Genomic DNA, 20,491 nt, shown 5'->3' with positions numbered 1-20,491 from the left:
AGTTAAAGATAATGCATTACATGATACTGTAACCTGATGGTAATTGAATTACATAATGAAGAATGGTGTAGGCAATTTTTTTAAAACCATTTAAATGGGCTAAAAAATGTGGATTATATCAGTCTAGCAGCAGATATGTGAAGGAAACAGCAGGCAATATATTCCTTAAGTGACTCAAAAATCCCATATTCATTTCCCAATATAGTCATGGGAGTTCCAGTGTTCTTTCTCTGGGAATGATGCATCTGATAGAGAATGCAGTAAAAAAGATCTGTTGAAGACTTCAGCTTGTCAGCTATTGGGCTTCCAACTTGTCATTGATCAAGTAGAAAGTCAAAGACAAGTCTCAAGATATCACCTCATGAAGCTAGATGAACATTACAATAACGAGAAGATGTTTAAAGCTACTTCTGGAGCTTCTCCTCTGTTCTTATCACTAGAAGCAGGGCTCATTGTAAAGAGGATTTTTGTTTCTTTTACAATCACTTTTTTTGAAAATTTCTAATACCTACTTATTAGATGTGTAGATCTACCTCTCACTGTATTATCTTTCTTAGTTACATAAAATATAATCATGGTTATCTTAGCAAAATAAGTCAAGGGAGGTGGCAGCTGTGTTCCAATACAGAAGTTTTGGTTTTGCTCATTTAGCACAGTACATGATGTCGTTACCAGAGACACTCACTCAGCTTCTATTAGATCCCAAGAGAAAGTAATCCAAACAAATGTAAGAAATCTCCACTCATGTCATAGCTCCAATCCTAGCTTTTTTCTTTATTTATTAAGTCAACTGAAATACACAGTAGTAAAAATTTAGAACAAAGGAAATATTGCTTTCAATCTTAGAAAGATCTCTTTCACTTTGCAGACAGACACTACCTAAATGAAATCTGAAATAAAATGCATAGGCCAACATACATATTCTGTAGAAAAAAATAATGAATGAAAGTTAGAAATTGGTGCTAACAGTACTTCTGTTTGGCTACGACATGGATTAAATTTGTTTCTGTGGTACTATTTTGAAACCAACCATCTCATATCTCATTGTTTCTAAAGGACACTATTTTCTAAGTTTGAAATACCTGGCAGAATACACAAACATTTAGAGCACAATACTCTTGAATCTGGAGAGCAAATGGCTCTTTTTTCTTTTTTTCTGTATCTTTCATTATATATTTATATATTATAATGATAAATATATGTATATACAAGCAGCATGTAATACTAAATCAGATAAAAAATATTGGCATCAAATTAGAGACTCTATACTATTGAAACTATATAAAAATATATTTTATGGCAGGTAGTTACAATATTATTAACACACTTTAGTGAAAACAGGGGAAAAAAGCTTTGCACAATATCTTTTAAAGAACTGGTACCACATTGTTAAAAGTGAGCTCAGAATACTTAATAAGAGTATATGCGTTATAGGAAATGTGAAATACTGTGATAAGGCCACGCTATACGTGGTGGATAACAGCATGTGTCAACCTGACTGGGCCAAAGTTTTTAACCACAATATTTGGTGAAATAGTATTTCTGGATGTGTCTGTGATGATGATTTTTGGATGAGATTAACATTTGAATCAGTAGATTAAGCAAAGCAGATAGACCACCCAGTGAAAGTGGGCCTCATCCAATCAGTGGAAGGCCTGAACGGAATAAAAGACTGAGTAAGAAAGAATTATTTTTCCCTGCCTGACTGTCTTCAGTATTGGATATTGATCTTCTTTTGTCTTCAGTCTTAAACTTGGACTAGAAACTTACAAAATTACCTCCTGTGGTTCCCAGGCCTTTGGACTTGGACTGGAACTATACAACATACTCTCCTGGGTCTGCAGCTTGTCCAGTACAGATCATGGAACTTCTCTATCTCCACATCACATAAGCCAGTTCATTATAGGAAATCGTATAAGAGTAATTTATATACATACATATATATATATATATACACACACACACACACCCCTTAGATATAATACAACATAATTTCACATAAATGTGTGTGTGTGTATATATATATATATATATATATAACTGAATATAATAGTATAATTGTGTCTGTGTGTTTCTGGAGAATCTAGAATAATACACTAACTTAAATTTTATATTATGTTTTGGACAATTTCTAAAAAATAAATTTAAAAGTATTTCATGTTTTTACTAGCAGCTTTATTGATTTGCAGTTTATCATTCTATGTAAAATTCGATATTAATTCAATTATTTTTAGTCATTACCTAGAGATTAAATTCAAAAAGTCTCTCTTCTCCTCTATTAAATAAAAGCAATGCTAATGATATTCTGCCAGCTTCAAATTGACTGATTTATCACATCATTACACAGCCATCCTGCATATGCACTTTGTTTGTGGAATGGTATAGCTCGACAATAACAAATCACTATGCCCTCTGTTGTTGAAAATGTTAGAAGAAAGGCGGCTCACACAAAACCAAATGGTGCTGGAATGTTTAGATGCAATTGACTTCTGTATTAGCTATTCATAAGCCCACTTACAATCATTTAGAACTTTTCATCTTGAAGATTTCAAATCCTGTCTCCTCGTTCATTCCCCCTGAGTCTACTCTGCTTTGATTCCATGATAGTGAAACTATAGAGTTCCCTTATCTCCCTTGCAGGTTGTGCTACAGGGACGTAGCTCACTCCTTAGTCACTCCACTGTCCTATGGCTCAAATCTCCAGGGGGAGCATGCAGAGGAGCAGGTGCAGAGGCTCTGGAGAGTGCTTTTGGGATCCAGCTCCATTGCAGCCTCTAGGCATGGGTGTCTGTGACGCCTGATGCCCAAGCCAGCGAGCGTTACAGTGTGCTCTTTCAGCTTTGCTGTCTGCAGACAGCTTGTGTTAATCAGCTCAATCGATCTGCCTTAGCATAAGGGGAGGGGGCCAGCATGACAGCCTGAGATCTTTCCCAGTGTACTGGAAGAATCAGATCACACTTGAGCAGTATTTCCCTGTCTTCTGTCCTTAGGTCTCAGAAATCAAGTTACCTATATAAAATATCTGGTTCTGATTGGTAGTGACCACTGACCTCATATAAACAGATTTTTATATTTACAGCCTGTAAGTCAATTCTGTTGATTTATTCAAAATGCTGATGGTCAGAATAACTGAAACTCCTAAAACGTTAAGAAACTCTGAATGGCACTCTCCTCACATTTTAGATGCAAATTGTGGGTTTGGATGCAAAAATTAAACAAAAATATCAAATAATTATCTCTTATAGATTCAGAGAAATACTTCTCTTGCTTCTTTTGAATTTCCATTTACTTATATGTACAAAATTCCAAGGGAAAATATAATATCAAAGTGTGATATTTTATTTAAATGATTGCAATAATAGAATGATACCACATTCAGCAAGACCAAGACCTTGAAGATAGCCACAAGGGCAGAAAACGGTGATAGTGAAACAAACAAACAAACAAGCAAAACACTGGCTGCCCTTAATGTCAATAATCTGTCACCAAATTGAGTATTATTTTGGATACTTTAGTTATCCATGGGACACATTCTTAAAAAACAGATCAAACTGCATGAAATCTGGGTAACTTTGGAGATGAAAAATTCAACATGTTGAACCATCTAACAATAGACTTTAATGTGAATGTGGAAGCACTGAGCAATTCCAAGGCAGAACTCATGGAAATCAGTGAAGATAAAACTAAAATTAGAAGATATCAAAGCAATCCCTTCCAAGAAGCGACTGATGAGTATAAAAATGATGTAAAAAAACAGATCTGTGGACAGGCACAATGGCTCATGCCTGTAATCCCAGCACTTTAGGAGGACAACTGGGGCAGATCACAAGGTCAGGAGTTTGAGACCAGCCTGACAAACATGGTGAAACCCCATGTCTATTAAAAATACAAAAAAAAAAAAAAATTAGCTGGGCATAGTGGTGCATGCCTGTAATCTGATAGTACTGCAGCTACTCAGGAGACTGAGGCAGGAGAATCTCTTGAACCTAAGAGATGGTGGTTGCAGTGAGCTGAGATTGAGCCACTGTACTCCAACCTAGGTGACTAAATAAAACTCTGTCTCCCGACCCTCCCTAAAAAACAGATTTTTTTTTACCAAAGGCTTCCCATCTCACGCAACTCTTGATAACATAAAAGAATGGCTAGAAGAGAAAGGTTAAGTACTAAATATTCAGATGGGAAGAACATTGCATAAGGTACTTTAGAGATCGAGTTTTTGCTGTGTTTGATAGCATTAAATCTGCTAAAAAGTTTGTAGATACCCCTGAATAGAAGTACAAAGACATAGACCTACTAATAACTTTCAAGGAAGATTACTTTCCAAAAACAAAAAAAGGAAGAAAGAAAACAAAATAAAGTGTAAGCTTAATTAAAAGCTAAAAGAAGAAAATACTGAAATGAAATCTCTAGAAGAAATGACTGGATGCTTGCTAAAATCTTCAGGTGACTTAGATCATCAGACCTACAGAGATGGTTTATACACCCTTTTCTCAAATTACGGTGTAATAAAATGGATAGTCTGTCAGAGAAGTGAAATAGGGGATACTTCTATTTAAAGAAAAAGCCAAGGAAACATTAGGTAAAGCCAAAGATACAAATAATGGTAACCTGCGAATAAGGAACACAGAAGTGACATGAAAAGTAACAGAAGAGGTGGAAAAAGAAGCACTGAAAAACAATATAGATGATCAACAAGAATTCCTAAACAAATGGAGGTCAAAACATCACAGATTTAAAGGAAAAGGAAAGGTAACAAAGCTACACAGTTTGGGTCTGCTTAAAAGAAAATTACACTTTCTGAGAAAGTAAAGGAAATTTGTTAGTGATAATGAAAATGGTGCAACTGGACCTGTGAAAAGAGCAAGGGAAGAAACAAGCAAAGAAACAGAAAAGAGAAAATGGTGCTGGATACCAGTAGTTTAGTAAACCAAATTTTTATTCATTTTAAATTGGTTTCAAACTGCTTTTCTTCAGAAGCCTTTTAAAAAGAAAACTAAATCAGGTCCACTTCAATGTCCACCTGTGAGAAAGGAATTTCTTTTTTTTGCCACTTTACTTGTCTTTTTTTCTGTTATCCAAATTAGAATTATATTTTGAATGTACTGTTCTGTTTCAAATATCAAAAGGAAGATTCTTCCTAAATTGCATTCATAATAATTTTGCAAACACTGACAATCAGTAATATTATCTTGATGAAAAAATATGACCTGTGAAAGTAAATTTTAAAGCAATTCAACACAAGAACAGAAAAACAAACACCATATGTTCTCACTCATAAGTGGTGTTGAACAATGAGAACATATGGACATAGAGAGGGGAACATCACACACTGGGGCCTATCAGGGGATGAAAGAGTAGGGGAGGGATAGCATTAGGAGAAATACCTAATGTAGATGACAGGGGGATGGATGCAGCAAACCACCATGTCACGTGTATACCAATGTAACAGACCTGCATATTCTGCACAGTACCCCAGAACTTAAAGTATAAAAAAAAGAAAGTCTATAAACATAATTCATCACACAAACAGAACAGAAGACAAAAACCACGTTATTATCTCAATAGATGCAGAGAAGGCCTTCAACAAAATTCAACAGCCCTTTATGTTAAAAACTATCAATAAACCAGGTATTGACAGAACGTATCTCAAAATAATAAAAGCTATTTATGACAAACCCACAGCCAATATCATATTGAATGGGAAAAAACTGGAAGCATTCCCTTTGAAATCTGGCACCAGACAAGGATGCCCTCTCTCACCACTCCTTTTCAATATAGTACTGGAAGTTCTAGGCAGAGCAATCAGGCAAGAAAAAGAAATAAAGGGTATTCAATTAGAAAAGGAGGAAGCCAAATTGTCTCTATTTGCAGATGACATGATTGTATATTTAGAAGACTCCATCGTCTCAGCCCAAAATCTCCTTAAACTCATAAACAACTTCAGCAAAGTCTCAGGATACAAAATCAACGTACAAAAATTGCAAGCATTCCTATACACCCATAGCAGTAAAAAAAGAAAAAAGAAAGAAAGAAGAAAGAAAGAAAAGAAAGAAAGAAGAAAGAAAAAGAAAGAAAGAAAGAAAAAAGAAAGAAAGAAAAAAAAGAAAGAAAAAAGAAAGAAAGAAGAAAAAAACAGGGTACAAACTAGTTTGAATGCATTGTCTTAAAATGTCTGTATATTTTATTAAAATAACAAATGCAAAAAAAAACAATGTATGACGGCTGACCTGTCTCCGAGAATGCTGTGCTCAATGTTCCTTGAAATATCTCTGTGTTGATAATGCTACATGATGTTAATCTGAAGTGTTACAATCTCCATAATGACACTTTGACTCACAGCACAAGCAAATCAGAGAAATTATTCCAACAAAAATAGTCTCATTTATTTTTAGTTTTCTTTCCTTAAATCTTACACCATACTATTTAAATTTATCTTGTTCATTCTCTTCTGTCCCATTCTCTACACACACAAAAATATGAATGTATTCATTCTTCACTCCTGAACAAGGGTTTGACTGCATACTCTCCAAGCTGACATTCCACATCATACCTTTTCTCCTGCAATAGAAGGCTTTATATGATTACGTTATTTTATTTGTTATTCTATTTATACTCATCTCAAGCAGAGTAAGTGTAGTCAAAAATCTCAAACATCCTGTTAGTTTTTTAATTTTTTAAAAAATATCTTAAGGATGTGGGAAATAGTACCTTTGCTTACTATTGGACTATTAATTTAAAAATGCTGTTGTAAATTAGTTGTCAGTAACATTTACATATGCCACTTGAAACAGAATCCTTCCGATATTCACTAACAGTTTATTTAATTTTATAAGCTAAGATACCAAAATAATGAGGATGAGAAAGAAAAAGCCAGCACTATGTAACAAAAGAGCAAATTTGCTAACACAGTTCTAAGAATTTTGAGGATATAGATATATCTTCTCAAAAAAATAAGCATAAAAATTGGGTTTCATGACTTATGCTTGGCATAGTCTGATAAAAAAAGGTAAAAATATGGTCAGAGATATTAAAACTTCATTATACATTGCTAAATATGTTTTGCTTGATGTATATATTCTTTTAACCTATATTTGAAATTGGTACTCTTGAGATGTTTATTTCTTAATTAATCAAGACAAATGTCACATTTCCTTTCCTAGCTATTTCCATCTATGTATGAAAAATAAATGTCATGCTTCACCAAAATGAAGTACTTCCCAAAGTGCATTTACCTATATTAGTTCTACACTATGCCAACAGATGCACAGTAAAAAACTGTAAAATTAATGTCTGAGGTTGATTTAAACAAAGTCACGTTTTCTTTAATTATGGACTTCTAAGAAAGTACATTTTATATGGTAAGATGCATTTTGAATTTAAATAGGAAGGCATTATGTACAGATTCTCCAACATTATTTGTCAAAAAAACTCCCTTTTTTAAGTTTTCTGAATTTGTCCTGAAAATATTTCTCTACTTTTTTTCTTTAATTTGTCTCCTTTGAGCTTTTATATAATATAAAGTGTTATATAATGAATGATTAATTCATTTAACATATATTTATTTTGTACAAACTGCTGCTCATGCATATTGCAAGTTTCTGGAAATATAGACATGGATGGAAGACTTCCTGCTCCTGAAAGCTTATATTCCAGTAGAGGAGAAAGGCAGGTAAACAGACAATTAAACACACTGGTATGTGTTGCATTCCAGCTTCAAAGTGGAGCCCCCAGAATACCTGGGAAAGTGTTTCACCCAGACAGGTGTGTGCCGGTCAACAAAGCCTTCTCTGAGAGGTGATATGAAGGTGGACTTAAAATGGTAGGTAAAGATAACCTATGGGATATGGAAGGGGTTATGGAAGAGAGGATAAAATAATTCCCAGGCCAACAGAGTAGCAGTGACTTAGTCCAGAAGTGAGCTAGTTCACCCTAGAGAGAGAGTACATCTCATATGCAGTAGCGTGGAAAAGCAGGAAGTTCTTGCTTCACAAGTTGAAGATGGTGAAATGAGAGATACAAGCCAGGGCCTGATCTCCAAGAGTGCAGAGCACAAAATTAGACCTGTAGAATTGATCTCAGGGCCATTAAGAATCAGTGAAGGTGCTTGAATAGAGGATAACAAGATGATAGTAACATTTTAGGAAAGTCACTCTAGAAGTATGTTTGGAAAAGGGATTGTAAGATCATGGCTGAATAAAGTTAGGTAGGTTTGATGTGGCAGGGATTCAAGTAAGAGATAATGGGATCTGCCAATGGGGTCAGAGAGAGTGTTTATACTGATTACATACACACTGTGAAATGTATAACAGCTAGGACATACAATTTTGTAAGTAAAATATGTGCTATTTTTTCACATATAGGAATCAATCTTTAATATTTATTTATAAAAGGAAGTACTTTACTATTTTGAAATGTTTTATGTTATTGGGTTAATTACAGTTTTGAAACCCTTATCCATAAAAATAAGAGGAAGGAGGCAAAAGGGAAAAGTGGTACAATATGTAACATCATAAAATGCCATGATTTTACAACTGGAATACACAATTGAAATATTGCTTTACCTTAATCAAAATTAACACTGTGAAAGCATATTCTTCCCATGGCAGGCATTAAAATACTTTCTTTCATAGTAATCCTATTAAGTATTCCCTTGTAAAGTAAATACCAATATTTTAAAGCCTACAATAGATTACATCTTATAAAATTTACTATTTTGCCCTTTCCATTTACACTCTAAAATACAAAATGGACTTTTAAAACTTTTTAAAAAATAGGTAGTATTTAATTATATGGAAATTACACCCCCCAACACACACACATATATTGTCAATAGAATTCTACTGAATAATTTATTCAACTGGCCCTCGACTGATATTTAGTTTATTTCAAAAGTTTGCTTTTAAGGACAATGCTGCAAAATGCTGTCCCACAAGCATTTGCATACATATAGATTATATCTATAGGAAGTATATGGATGGCTAAATCAAATGATATGTTTTTTAAATTTTAGTTATGATAGATATTACCAAAATGTCCTTCAATTGCACCTGTTTATTCTACCATCTACCCAGGTTAGGGACGGCTGTTCCCCAACAACCTCACCAATGTGCAGTATTACAAAATATTTTTATATTTTTAATATGATAGGTGAAAATGTTGTTTTGAAATGAATTGTTGGATTATGGAATAGGTTGAACAATTTTTTCAGGACCATCATATAACCATCACTACTTTTTGATGCCCAGGCCAAGAAGATAACATAGAGCTAAAATGCAGCCTACATTTTTCCAAGCTATGCATTGTAATGGGAGCTTTAGCTACTAACAAATGGAGGCTTTGTTCTAATTCACAGCAAGGTATCACAATAGCTAATGGGGGTGCTAATTTGCTTAGGTATTATTTGAGTGATACATATAAAAAGGTTCAGATCTATTTTATTGATGTGCTTTCCTAAATGTTAATCATTATCTTTTTTCATGTGAATGGAAAATAAATATCATAGTTTTTCTTTTTCTTGTTTTTTGCTTGTTTTATTTTAAATTACGGTAGTACTTCTATCATATAAATATTTTAAATTTTTATGTGTAAAAATTTGTCACCTTTTCCTTTTTGGCTACTGTTATGCTGACAAAGACATTCCCTTCTCTAACATTAGGAAATATTTACCCATATTTCTGTTTCTATTTTCACTGTTACATTTTTATGTTAATAATTTAATCCTTCTGGAATACATTTTGATGTGGGAGTAAGCTAGAAATGAGCTTTATTTTATCTCCAAATAACTAGTCCTTTTCTCCCTCATTTAAATGTCACTTTTAACATTATCTCTAATATATATTAAAGGCTATTCCTGGATTTTTTTCTGTTCCTGTTATTTGTCCAAATACAGTAAATTACTTTAGAAATCTATGTTTTTAATATGATTTAAAGTATAGGAGAATGAAGTCTATGTTTCTTTTCAGAATTGAGTGATCTTAAATGTTTACTGTTATAAAGAACCTTTTGTGTTCAATTTTCTTTTTTTTTGAGATGGAGTTTTGCTGTTGTTACCCAGACTGGAGTGCAATGGCACGATCTCAGCTCACTGCAACCTCTGCCTTCTGGGTTCAAGCAATTCTCCTGCCTCAGCCTCCTGAGTAGCTGGGATTACAGGCGCGTACCACCATGCCCAGCTAATTTTTGTATTTTTAGTAGAGACAGGGTTTCAATTTGTTGACCAGGATGGTCTCGATCTCTTAATCTCATGATCCACCCGCCTCGGCCTCCCAAAGTGCTGGGGTTATAGGCGTGAGCCACCACGCCCGGCCTCAATTTTCAAATTAAAAAAAAAAATCTAGCTGTAATTTTTAACTGATCTAATATTACTTTGGAGATTACAAAAATGTTTTTCATGTGAATGGAAATACTGAAATACTACAAGGCAGAAGAGACTATTTTGTGTAAATATACTGTTAAAAACTAGATCTAAGAAGTCAGAAATGTAGATTGAGTTTACAGAAGAGTTTAATTAAAATAAGATGATGCTTGAATCTTACTATTTAACAATAACACATTGCAGAAGTTTTGCTCTTTCATCAGTCCTGGTCTTTTTTAATAGCCAGTTTCAGTAGGATTAAATGCACTTATCCTTAAAGGTCCTGCATGATCTCCCTGATGCTGTTTAACAAATGTGGTGTGCTGGTGACCTTTGACTGGGCTACTGAAGTCAGACTTCCTTTTGTCCCATTGGGTTGATCTATCTGTAGTAGATTTATTTTACAAAGCCATATCCTACAGACTATGTCACAAAGTATATATATCATCATCATAGTCTGATATTTTGCCTCCTAGATTTTATCTCATCCTGCAGATTATCTGAAATGCTATGGCCAATATTTCTCTGGCAATATCAACTGTCTGCTGCTAAACTGAGCCTTAAAAATTAGAAATTTAAAATATGCTAGATGCTGAACAAGATAAAAAATAAATGTAAGACATAACCCTCATAAGCAATTGGTTAAAAATTTTTACTAAGGGACTTTTTATTTACACAAAGTCACTACCTTCTGGCACCTGTATTATGCCCATGCTACAACTCATGTATGCGCTGAAAAAAATGATAGCACTCATATTAAATCATCCTCTTTGTATTAGGAGTACGATTAACAAGTAAGTTAAAAACTAAGAAACAGAAACTTATCTGGGCCGGGAGCAGTGGCCTAAGCCTATAAGTCCAGGACGCTGAGAGGCCAAGTTGTGTGGATCACCTGAGGTCAGCAGTTCGAGAGCAACCTGACCAACATGGTGTAACCCCATCTCTACTAAAAATACAAAAGTAGCCAGGCATGGTGGCACATGCCTGTAATTCCAGCTATTTGCGAGGCTGAGGAAGGAGAATCGCTTGAACTGGAGAGGCAGAGGTTGCAGTCAGCCCAGATCATGCCATTGTACTTCCAGCCTGGGAAACAGAATGAGACTCCCTTTAAAAAATAAAATAAAATAAAAATAAAAAATACTGATGTCTAAGATTTAATTATGCTAAATGGAAACAATTTGAAAAGGAAAAGTATTACCAGAACTTCCTGGTCATCTTTCTTTCCCTCTCTCCTCTAATGAACTCTTCTCAATCTGTTTCCATATCCATTTCTCACTTGCCACTAATTCCTAAGACACTTCCACTGTGCTCTGTGGAATTCACAGTCGTGAGTTATGCCTTCAACCTCATCTTTAGAAATTATCTTTACCTTTTTGTATATTGATTGCTCAAAATCAAACTATTTCTTAAGTAAAACAAAACCACAACCAGTAAAAATGCTTTTCACCCATATTTATTTCCAGTTTCTGCACTACTCCTCTGGTCACCTTTATAGCAAAAGTCCTTAGAAAAACTGTCTATAGAATTTTTATTTCACATGTATTTATTTTCATTTTCTCTTAAATTATACTTTATGAGATTTTTTATGGAAATACCCTCAGTATTTCATGGAAAGTCCTCTTATAAGTTTCAATATTTGACCTGTTTTTAGTGTTTGACAAAGTTGATTCTCTTCATCTTGCTGTTCTTATTTTGTCCAACTCTACCAGCAAATCATTTTAAGTTAAAGTCTCTTTTGTTGGTTACTACTAATTTTATTAATTTAAAATATTTGGCATGTTCAAAGTGTTGTGTTCGAAATGGTCATACTTTCATTTACTTGTTTCTTTCTTGGTCTTTCTGTACTCTTTCTCCTAGTGGTCTTATCTGATCCCTGGTTTTACTCTACAATAATGGCTTTCAAATTTGTATTTCCATCCTGAACCTCTCTTCTCAAATCAAGTTCGTACAGCCAACTACCTATTGTAATACTCTTTTATTTCTTTTCTTTAAATTTCAACTTTGACTTTAAATAAAGAGGGTATGCGTGCAGATTTGTTACATGGGAAATATTGTGTGACTCTGAACTTTGGAATATGAATCCCTTCACCCAGGTAGTAAGCATAGTACCCAAAAGGTAACTTTTAAGCTCACTCCCCCACCCTCTAGTAGTTCATAAAACCTATTGTTTCCAGATTTAATTCCATGTGTGCTCAGTGTTTAGCTCCCACTTTTAAGAGAGAACATGCAGTATTTGGCTTTTTGTTTCTACATTAATTTTCTTTGAATTCTGACTCCAGTGTCATCCAAGTTTCTGCAAACAACATGATTTTATTCCTTTTTTATGGCTGCATAGTATTGCATGATACATATGTACCATATTTTCTTTATCCAATATTGATGGGTCCTGGGTTGTCTCCATGTCTTGCTATTGTGAATAGTGCAGCAATGAACATATGTGTGTGTATGTCCTTTTTGGTAGAAGAATTTATTTTCTTTTGGGTACATAACCAGTAATGAGACTGCTAGTTCAAAGAGTAACTCCATTTTAAGCTATTCCACAAATATCTAGGATGCTTTCTGCAGTGACTGAACTAATTTACATCATCATCAACAATTTATAAGCAATCCCCTTTCTCCACAGGCTTGACAGAATCTGCTGTTTTCTGACTTTTAAATAAAAGCAATTCTGACTGGTGTGAGATAATATCTCATTGTATTTTATATTTGCATTTAACTGATATTTAGCTATACTGAGCGTATTTTTTATATCTTTACTGGCCACCTGTGTGTCTTCTTTTGTGAAGTGCCTATTCATGTGTTGATGTCCTTTGCCCATTTTTAATGGAGTTATTTGGGTTTTGCTTGCTGATTTGCCTAAGTTCTCTATAGATTCTGGATATTAGGCCATTTTCAGATGCATAGTTTACCAATACCTCCTGCCATTCTGTAGGTTGTTTGTTTATTCTGTTGATAGTTTCTTTTACTATGCAGATGTTCTTTAGTTTATTTAAATCTCCCTTGTCTGTTTTTGCTTTTGTTGCAGGTTCTTTTGGGGACTTAGCCAAAAATTATTTGATAAGGCTAATGTCAAGAAGAGTACTTCCTAGGCTGTCTTCTAGAATTTTTATACTTTAAGATCTTATATTTAATCTTCAACCCATTTGAGTTAATTGTTGTAGGTGGTGAAATGGAGGAGTCTACCTTCAATATCTTGAATATAGCTAGGCAGTTATCCCATCACCATTCATTCACTATAAAGTCCTTACCCCATTTGTTGTCTTTGTCAGTCTTTTGGAACAAAGATCAGATGGTTTTTGGTGTGAGGCTTTATTCCTGAATTTTCTGTTCTGTTCTATTGCTCTATATGTCTGTTTTTGTATTATATACTATTATTTTCTATTCTTAAATTAAGTTTCAAAGTTACATGTCCCAAACAGAATTCTGAATGTGCACCCTGCTATCCTGTTCTTCCAGCAGTCTTCCTTGTCTCATTTTTCACAAGGTGCCAGGACAGATAACAATGGGGAAAGTGCCACACGTAAAAACCATCAGCTGTCATGAGAACACACTCACTACCATGAGAACAGCATGGGGAAATTCACCTTCATGATCCAATCACTTTCCACCAGGTCACTCTTCCAATACATAGGGATTACAATTTAAGAGGAGATTGAGTGGGGACACAGAGTAATATCATATCATTCCATCCCTGATGACTCCCAAATCTCATGTCTTTTTCAAAACCAGTCATGCTTTCCCCAAAGTTCCCAAGTCTTAACTCATTCCATCAATAATCCAAAAGCCCAAATCCAAAGTCCCATTTGAGACAAGGCAATTATCTTCTGATGAGCCCATAAAATAAAAAACAAGTTAGTTAGTTTCAAGAAATAACTGGTGTCCAAGCATTAGGTAAATTTTCCATTCCAATGGGAGAAATTTGACATATCTCAGAGCCTAGAAAATCTCTCTATGGTAAATGCTCTATGGTAAACAATTGATAATATTTAATAAATAAATAAATAGAAAGTAATTTACCTTTTGAAATGGTTAAAAGACAGTTATGTTTTAAAATGTTATGATTTTGAAATATTTGCTTTTGAAAATTTCAAGATATATATTTAAGTAAAAAATCAGTATAACAGTGGTAAGGATATATGGTAGAGTGCAAATATGTGAAATTGAGTTTTCTAAATGTCATGTGAACTTTGTTAGAGCAAATGGAGTCATTTATTTTATAACATAATTCTGATTTAATGACAACATATCTATTATTTCTGATGTGATGTAATAATTCATAGAACAAATTTACCAGAAGGTATTACATTGAACATCAGAGATGTAGCTGAGGGTTGCAGAGAACTACACATCTAATGGGAGTTGTAATAAAGATCATGATATGTTTCAAATTGCCTCCAGTGTCACATATACAAAGTATGTTGCAAAAGACCAAGCAAAATCAAATGTATGCAAGGTGTAATTGATTAAAACTAAAATATCCATTTGATCTAAGTTGAACCAAATATTACTGATCTAAACCTCTTAGCAGAACTGTGAAGCTGGGTCATAGGAAACTGCAAAAACTATGTAATTTTCCTTATAAGAATTTCACAGGTATGTTAATAAAGTAATAAAAAGGAATTCATAATGGGTAAAGAAAATCAAATGGGTATTATAAAGATAAAAATACTGGTATCAGTCTTTGTATTTTAAGGAATGCCATGACTCTTAATTCCTTCATTTTACTAATTTGATGACTAGCAACAAGTTATCATCTACCCAAAAGGCTAATTTAATCATTTGGAGCTGAATGTCCCTATGGTTATAACTATTTCAGCATTGGCACATTTTTAGTTCTTCGCTCATAATTAATCTTATGCAGACCATTTTTACATAATGTAAATCTATTTCTTCCTTCTAGTAATTGCATATCTAATTTACTGTGAAAAGAAGCCAATATTGCATCTGCTAAAGTAACTACAAAGCAAAACTGTAAACATCATCAACTAATGATTTTTATTACTTAGTTTTACTTTTTTAACTTTTGGAACTTTGCAAATGTAGTCACTTTTAGCCAAAACTTTGAATTACATCTTTAGTCTGGATGAGTAATTATGCCTTGGCATGAAAAAATATTTTATATACCAAGAGTTTCTTGTTGATAGTTATGTAAAGAAAGCAATCCAATAACCACCACTGATAGAAAACATTATACTTAAATAAAGCTGATTTTTTTTTTTTTAGCTGAAGCCCATGGGACAAGTATGAAACAGTGGAAAACATTTTGAACAGTAACACAGTTGTAAAATATGCCTGAAGAAGTGCTTACTCTATTATAGTTGTTTTCTCATTTACTTTAAACCATCCTGCTTTATGGAAAATTATATTGAACAAAATGCTGACTTCTGGTCACGTCAGCATAAGATGCGATAGGTTTGCTCAGTGAGATTAAGGGATCACTGCCAAACCACAGGGATTCATGGACAGGTAAGACCCAGTTCATTAACCAAGAAAATACCTTAGGTTTGCATGACACTTTTAACTTTTCATATAATTTTTATATCAACACTTTTATTTGTCTTTCTTAACTCTGGTGAATCTTCAAGTATTAGAATTAAAAAAAAAAAAAAACTCAGTTTTCTAAAAACTTGTCTCCCCCCAAAATACTAAGTCATAGATGTTAAATTATGCTAATGACTAGGATTCACTGGTATTATTATCACCACTTTCAAATTTGGGACAAAAATCAGGATTCATTTATTTCATAGCTATTGCAAAATTATGTTTTGTATTTATTTTCTGTACAATTTATAATCTAAATATAATTTAAAATAAAAATATATTTTTTTTCTTTTTTCTCTCTCTGGCTATAACATCTTCCTAATTTATATCGTGTGTTGATTTTCAGGGTGACTACTTGATTTCCAGATCTTCCTATCACTCTAAGTTTGTTTTTTACTAAAGCGTAATTGCTAATAGAAGATGATTTCTCACCAGATAGCAAAGCACATTTCTTTGTTATGAGTATTCTATCACTATTTTTTCCTGCTGGAATACTTAGTCAAATTCCCAATGTCCATCAGCAGTATCGATGACATTGAAATCAAATATTTGTGTTCTTTCAAGGTTTACTACTCATGATTTCCTAACTTCAGAGCATCAATTTTCTCCTCTTTTTGTGCAAACCTATAATTTTTTGTTTTTTTATGAGAATATATGGTAATGATTTTTGAACCCTAGGGAATCAACAAGATGTTTCTTTTACCTATGTGCTTTACCAGTTGTATATGATATATGATGGACTTAGAATTCCAATTAATATTTTCCAGTGGTTATGAAATAGTTTTCCCAACAGTTGCTTAAATTTGAGTTAAGATCGCTGCTTAAGCAAATTATTTTTTTTTACTTTGTTTTCTAGGGATAGGCTTTATAAGAATTTAAACATCATGGAAAGTGTGAATTTCTGAATGAATTCCAGTTTGACATGGGATTTCGGATTTAGCTGTCATGTACCTAATTTTTATGCCTAAAGTAAAACTAATAGACCTTTATTTCTAATTTAATATAAAGGGCTCAAAAGGAACAAAGATTAAAATACCATACCAGATTCATCAACTTTCTAGCTGAGGTGTTGGTAAGTAAAGAAAAAAAGGTATATTTTCTTAAATCATGGGAAGGCATTCGTTCTGCTGCTTGGTTAAATTTTTGTTTTGATATTTTATTTTTATGTGAACCTCGCCAAAATTTTTGCTACAAGTCTGCAATTAGAGTTTTGCAAAGACATTTTGAGCTTTACTCATGAAATGTAAAGATAAGCTTTTTAAAGAGGAATCAACCTTATCACTCTAAAAATTAACTAATTTCATAGCAACACGTATCACTTTCAGCATTATATTCTATGACTTTCTCATCAATAGGAAATATCCTATAACCCAATGGTACAAGACAGGCAAGCCACAGAACTTAGATTTTTATGATATATTTCTTTGACTGCAACAAAGAATGGAACATATACAGGTAACATGTATTGTAAAAATAGGTTTTAATAATCATGAATAAGCTAAGTAGCATGAACCCTATATCTAAAAAGTAAAATACTATAATTATAAAGAAACAATTTCAACCCTTTGTTCATATTTTATTTTCCATAAAGTACAAATATAATGTGTTTTTATTAATTCATATGAACTCATGCTTATACTTATCAAATCTATTGGGCAGACTTATTGAAACTTATAATAAAAATGTAGTAGTTGTAGATTCTTTTATTTAAAAGGATGTGGCCTGTTAAAATATCCCCAACTATCAAAATATCAAGTATTTTAATTTTTTAAATTAAAAACATATACTAATATGATGGATGCTGAGTTATATATTTTCTATCTCTTTTATTAGTACTATATATTCATATTTAGGTGGACTATTCTACAGTGTCTCTTTCACAATAAAATTTCATACATATTAAAGTATGTAATCAAATAATACTTGTTCACAATTTTACTAATTAAAGTCATGGCAATGTTTCTACATTTTACACCACTATTTTAAGCCTAAGTATCTTGATTTATTATATTAATTACTGACTTCATAAAAGGGCATGCTGTAAATGCTTAGGCATTTAGTTGCTATTATAACTTTACATTTCTCAGTGGAGACTCATAGATTTACAATAGTTTTAGATAACTTCATTGGGACATATTATCTAAAGTAAATGCTTGCATTAGCGCATCAGCATAAAAGTTAAAACAGAGACAGAATTAATTATTTTCTTGATTTTAAAATAAGAACGGTATTCAGAGTTTAGATTATATTCTAAGGTTGTTCCAATTAAGGTCACTATCAATTAGTGTTATAGACTGTAAACATTTTAAACATATTCTTAAACTAATTTTATGCTTTATTCTAATGTATCTTATCATTTTGGAAAGTAATTTTAGTTCCTTGTAATACATTTCTTTATTTTATTTATTAAATTTATGTGAAAATCTAAATAACTGTCTTACCATTACAAGATAGCACTGCAACACATTTTTCAGCTTCACTAAGCATTATTTAAAAATTTTAGACATGCATCTGTCTATCCAACTTAAATAGGCTTGTACAGGAAAGAAGTACAACCATTTACAGTCTATTGTACATTTCTTGCACAATAGATCTTGAATTATTTGTTACTTGGTAAAGGTAAATCTCTCATAAATATTTTTCCCCCACCATCCAAATCTCATTTAAGAAACATATATCATTTATAAAACTACTAAAATATCTTGCTGTGGTATATAATATTTTTCCAGAATTTGAACAAGAACTTTAAATTGTTCTGGTCCATATAAGTGACTATGTGATATAAGCATGTACATTACGTTAAGATGGTGGCAGGGGGTTAATAGCTGTCTGCCTAGTGGGAAAGATATGCAACTAAATTCTCACCTTTTTCATTAGTGACTCCTGGCTCCTCCTTTGCTAAACTTCCTCATTTTAATATATGCTATTCCGCCTCTGCACCAACAGAAGCCTCTCTATTTGCCATTTGGTTAAATTCCAATTCTCCGGACTCATGGTGATAACATTAATTTCAAATTTAGTTAGAAGATTTCCTTTCGTAATGGCCAACTCCAATCTTGGACATGTTGTTTATTTAATCTACCTGTCAACATAGAATGTTCAATAATAAATCACTGGGACGTTTCTAGCCTATGTACTGTCATGTTATATTCCAAATGGTTGGCTTTGAAACAGCAGCATATTAGTTTCTTCTTCATTTCTTGGGTGTATATTATAAACTTTCCAGAAAATTATGTCCTGGCCATTCACTGACTTGTGTACATTAAAATGATTTTCATTTTGATAATCTGACTGTCACATTAGTTTTTAGGGTTCATGAAAACAAGAGTTAAGCTGAAAAATTTTATGTAATATACATTATCATCTGAATTGGGAAAATCAAGCATAGGATCACTGAAGCAAGTAAAATAACATTAACCTCTACTGAATTTTAAAATATAATAATGCAAGTAAACTTACAATGTATCAAAAAGACTATTCATAGGAATGATAATATCACCTTTAAATTAACAACAGCAATGTTTTTTGTTGTTAGTTTATATGTCAGGTAAGAAAATTCTAAGTGTCACTGAATCAGCCAAAAATTACAAAATAAAAAAAGAGGAAACAAATAGCACAATATAAATGTCATATCTAGAAATACTTGATATACAGGGTTATGAGAGGTTATTAAAATTTTGCAAAGTTGAGCTGGTTGTGAGGCTCATGCCTATAGTCCCAGCTGCTTGGGAGGCTCAGGAGGGAGGATTAATTGAGCCCAGGAGGTCCAGGCTACAGTGAGCTGTGATTCTGCCACTCTCCAGCCTGGGCAACAGAATGAGATCTGGAAGGAAGGAAGGAAGGAAGGGAGGGAGGGAGGGAGGGAGGGAGGGAGGGAGGGAGGGAGGGAGGGAGGGAGGGAGGGAGGGAAAGAAAGAGAGAGAGAGAGAGAGAAAGAAAGAAAAGGGATTACACAAAGTAGTAATTAAGAACATCTTCTATTAATTGCAATGAACCAAAATATACCTATTTTATATTTGGAAAACTGAAAGAACATCTTTTCTTATAATTATTAACGGAATTGGCTTCTCGAGTTATTTAAAATGGAGCAGTGACACAAAGGTACAGTGATGGAATGAGTCATGTTAACGAGTTCCTTCCAGGCAATGACTCCATTTTATTTGACTTTATTTCTTTTGAACAAATGGGTCACTGGCTAAGACACAAAGATAACAAGTAAATGTTTAAATAATTATATTGAATTGAGTACTAATGAACATAATCATCAGAGCCAGACAGTCTTAGTTCAATTCCTGGAGACATCATTTTACATGATGAGTTGTTTAGAAAAAATGTTATCAAATCTATGAGGCTTATTTTCCTGTTCTTTAACATAACAATGTCCCAACTTTCTCAGGTTGTTGTAAAGACTGAATGAGGTTGTATAAATATTGAATAAATGTTGGTATAGAAGCATATGGTCAATATTCCATTAACGACAACTGTTGTAGGCAACTCCTCTGGTTTTTAGGACACTCCCACTCCCCAGAACTACTCAGTAAACCTCAGCAAAAATGCCATGTGCCCAGGAAGCCTGTCTCATCCATCCCTAGGTTA

At 33.2% G+C, this 20,491-nt stretch overlaps 1 long non-coding RNA gene and 1 pseudogene across 1 annotated transcript in view; one reads left to right on the top strand and one right to left on the bottom strand.

The window, feature by feature from the left end:
- Nucleotides 1-20,491, bottom strand: part of LOC144579879 (uncharacterized) — a 487,785-nt gene that overhangs the window by 123,953 nt on the left and 343,341 nt on the right. The window lies entirely within an intron of this gene.
- Nucleotides 3,469-4,923, top strand: LOC118148959 (lupus La protein pseudogene; annotated as a pseudogene).

This window comes from Callithrix jacchus, chromosome 17, assembly GCF_049354715.1.
Source record: "Callithrix jacchus isolate 240 chromosome 17, calJac240_pri, whole genome shotgun sequence".
NCBI lineage: Eukaryota > Metazoa > Chordata > Mammalia > Primates > Cebidae > Callithrix > Callithrix jacchus.
Note: the sequence above shows the minus strand (reverse complement) of the source record. Positions and strands in the feature narration are given on the sequence as shown.